The 4,027-nt window shown below is 45.1% G+C and overlaps 1 pseudogene; it reads right to left on the bottom strand.

The window, feature by feature from the left end:
* Positions 1–2,939: 2,939 nt before the first annotated feature.
* LOC100758621 lies at positions 2,940–3,368 on the bottom strand (annotated as a pseudogene).
* Positions 3,369–4,027: the final 659 nt, after the last annotated feature.

The raw sequence follows: 4,027 nt of genomic DNA, 5'->3' as shown, positions 1-4,027 counted from the left end.
TAACACCCCATCAACAGGGAAAATATTGGGAAACAAAACACTCTTTCCTTCTTAGGATAAAGGGGAGAGACTGAGGGCTGCAGAGGTGGCACGGTAGCTCACAGGCTCATTTTGTTCCTGTGCTCGATTCTGGATATTCATTAAACTGGGTCAAAAAGGAGTAAACACTTTCAAAAGAGCTCATTTCCTGACCTCAGCAGTCTACAAATATTATCTCTGGTGGCTTCAGGGTTCTGGTTCACTGTCCTAGGGGATGAGAAGAGCTGCTTGCAGCCCCCTCTCTAACCCTGGGGTGGCCAGCCGGGGTGTGAAAGAGCACAGCAGGCTGACATCTAGGTTACTCTCAATCTCCATAAACTCTGGTCTGTCTTTCCCAAGCTGTGGACATCTGTGTCTCTATATGCTTGGTCCAAATGGCCATTTTCTCTTTGTTTAATTTGCCCTCTCTCCCTTCCTTTTTTGCTTTTGGTTTTTCAAGACAGGATTTCTTTGTATAGCCAGTTATCCTGGAACTCTCTATGTAAATCAGGCTGGCTTGGAACTCCAAAATCTGCCTGCCTCTGCCTTCCAAGTGTTTGGGATTAAAAAGAGTGCACCAGCTAATTTGTACTCCATTTCGATTGCTTTTTCTTTCTTATTTCTTTCCTCTTTCTTTCTTTCTTTCTTTCTTTCTTTTTTTTCTTTCTTTTTTTTTTTTTTTGAGAGAGAGAGGGTTTCTTTGTGTAGCCCTGACTGTACTAAAACTAGCTCTGAAGACCAGGTTGGCCTCAAACGCACAGAGATCCATCCACCTCCCTCAGCCTCATGAATGCTGGGATTAAAGGTGAGAACCACTACTGCCATCACTTTCTGACTTTCCCTTTTCTTCTCTAGCCCTGCTTTTCTGTTACTCATTTTCTTCCCTCCTTTCTTTTCTTTCTTTTGAGACAAGTTCTTGCTGTTTCAGAGGCTGTCCTCTGCATTGCTAGACCAGGGCCCCTGTTCTCTTCCTCTCCTCCTCTATTATTTTATTTTTACTTTTAAACAAACAAACAGCAACACATAACCACAGAGGTTCACCATGTAGCTCTGACTGGTGTCAAAGTCAGAGATCTGCCTGCAGAATGCTAGTTTTAAAAGTGTATGCCACCATGTCTAGCTCCCAGCTCATTTCTTGACTCTTGCCTTTATTTAGCAAGGAGTCATTCTGCCCAGCACTTTTGTTCTCTAGTAAAGCAAAGGGGTTAAATGAAAAGTCATGAGGGGCTGCAAAGATAGCTCAGTCGGTGAAGGCCTTGCTTTGCAATCCTGAGGATGAGCCAGTAGTGGTGACATGCACACATAATACCAGCTCAAGGGAAATGAAGACACATAAATTTCTAGGTTTCACTGGCCACACAGCTAGACAAGTTCCAGGTCAGGAAGAGTCCCTGTAGCTGGGCATTGGTGGTACATGCCTTTGATCCCAACACTCGGGAGGCAGAGGCAGTCTCATCTCTGTGAGTACAAGGCCAACCTGGTGTATAGAGTGAGTGCCAGGAGAGGCTCCAAAGCGCGCGCGCGCGCGCGCGCGCGCGCGCGAGAGAGAGAGAGAGAGAGAGAGAGAGAGAGAGAGAGAGAGAGAGAGAGGGAGAGAGAGGGAGAGAGAGAGAGAGAGAGAGAGAGAGAGAGAGAGAGAGAGAGAGAGAGAGAGAGAGAGAGAGAGAGAGAGATGCCAGGTTGTCCTCTGGTCTCCTGTGGAGAGCTCCGTGGAGCCGCACCTTAAAGATGGTGCTGGCTCCGGCCCTCCGCGATCCCGAAAGCGAGCGCTCTCTTAGAAAAACAACTCCATATATGGCTAAGGCCAGATGATCTTAAGCTGCTTGCGTATGCGTGGAACTATGGACGGTGCCCATGTGGCAATCCAGGGTTGGTGGTCCATGCCTACTTAAGGGCTGGGAGAGGCTTGCCCAGGGAGAGAGATCGCTGTTGAAAAAGGTCCTGAATAAACTGCTTGCAAGAAGAGCTCCGGTGTTGCGTTATCCTTGCTGGTCGAGGCGGTCGCCACAGTCTCCATGTGCACACATATATGAACTCTGTCTTTTTCTGTCTCTGTCTCTTGATGTCTCTGTTTCTGTGTCTCTCTCTCAGCATGAGTTACTCAGGGTACTGTGCAAGGCAGTATGTTGAGATGTACTGCCCAAACTGTCTATTGAGGACAGCATTTGACTTCAGGTTCTGCTTCATGTCTTTAGCCTTGGACAAGACCCTGAACCTTCCCCACCTCCACCCTGTGGTGTTGGGGATAGAACCATAGACCTCAAGCATGATAGGCAAAGGATCTACCAAAATACATCTTTCCCCCCTTTGAAGCAGTGTACACTGCCATAAACCACTGTCTTGAGTCTTTCAGCTTCCTGAAATCCATCCCTTATCTAAGTGGGATTGGTAATATTTGCTTTCCCAGGTTGCTGTGGACCTGAAATAATGTAATGAAAAAAAAAAAAAAAAAAAAAAAAAAAAAACAAAGCACACACCACAGTGCCCCCACCCACACTCCTACCCACTTTGTCATAGGGATCAAACCAGGGATTTTCAAATGCAACCAAGTATTCTCCTTCTAGCTACTCTCTTATCCCTTTTGTATTCTTTTGTTATTGTCATAGTGGTTTTTTTTTTTTCCTAAGCTTTTTTTTTTTTTTTAAAGCATTTATTTACTTAGTGTTTGTGTGCACTCCACCACCTATGTAGAGGTCAGAGCACAACCTATGGGAGTGAGTGTGAATTCTTTCACTCTACCATGTGGGACCCAGGGATTGAACTGGATTTGTCAGCAACTGTCTTTACCCACTGAGCTATCTCACTGGCTTGGTAGTGGATTGGATGGAACACACACACACACACACACCACCCAAAAAAACAAAAACAAAACAAACCCTAATGTATTTCAGCATCTTTTTTTTTTTTTCAGTTCTCTAACTTTATTTGACACTCAGCAGGTTAGTTCTCATCCACATTGACTGTAGATTTTTGAATGTGGTAACAGGCACCTAGGTTACCAATGTGTACAGCTTGTTTGGTGAGTCCTCATCCTCATTACAGTTTCTGGACAAACATACTCGGATATGGTATGGAACATTCTTTATTCCTTTGGCCCAGAGGGCTTTATTGAGCCTGGTATCAATGCACACATCTGGAGTCCCCGACTCCTTCATGGTAAATTTCCAGATTTCTTTGAGTGCCCGATGAGCTCGTTTCTTTAAGCCCACGCCATGGATGCGCTTGTGAATGTTGATGGTGTATTCTCGGGTCACCACCTCGTTGATGGCAGAATGGTCCTTCTTCTCGCCACCCTTCTTTGCGGGGGAGCCATTCTGTCGGGCCCAAGTTGGAAAGGCGTATTTCAACATCTTACATACATGAAATTAAATGAAAAAATAGTAATTGGTGATACATACCTGCAATTCCAGCTATTTAAGAGATAGAAGCAGGGATTTCAAGAGTACAAGGTCAGCCTGGGCTTGACTCATCTCAAAACAAACAACCCCCAGCTCCCAGTATGCAGTATGATTCATTGTGACTTTCAAAGCACACGTGTTTCACAGATTGTTCCTAAGTGCATGCATATGTCGGAAGAAGCACTTAAAACCGGTAGAAAGCACCGACATGCGTGTTAATGTTTACTCCTGGGAGGGAGGGGCAGTGAAGATGGGCTGGGAACTTGAGCTATAGCTGAAGGAAGGAAGGGGGGAGGGGAGAAAGGAAAGGAAGAAGGGATGAATGAAATGAGGGAGGGAAAAAGGAAGAGAAGAGGGAAATGCTCAAAGCAAATAAGACAAATTAGAGCTTATTAATCCAGTCTGCGTGTGTTGAGTCTTCACTGCCTGGGCCTCTTTTCTGCTTTTCTCTATTGAAAATAATATTTTATTTTTGTGTGTATGCTCATATGGAAGTCAGACATTGACATTGGATGTCCTCCTCTATTCTTCTCCACTTTATTTTTTAAGATAAGAGTCTCTCACTGCACATGGAGCTCACCAACTGGCTAGACTGTCTCCATAGCCCCAGC

Source organism: Cricetulus griseus, chromosome 4, assembly GCF_003668045.3.
Source record: "Cricetulus griseus strain 17A/GY chromosome 4, alternate assembly CriGri-PICRH-1.0, whole genome shotgun sequence".
Lineage (NCBI taxonomy): Eukaryota > Metazoa > Chordata > Mammalia > Rodentia > Cricetidae > Cricetulus > Cricetulus griseus.
Note: the sequence above shows the minus strand (reverse complement) of the source record. Positions and strands in the feature narration are given on the sequence as shown.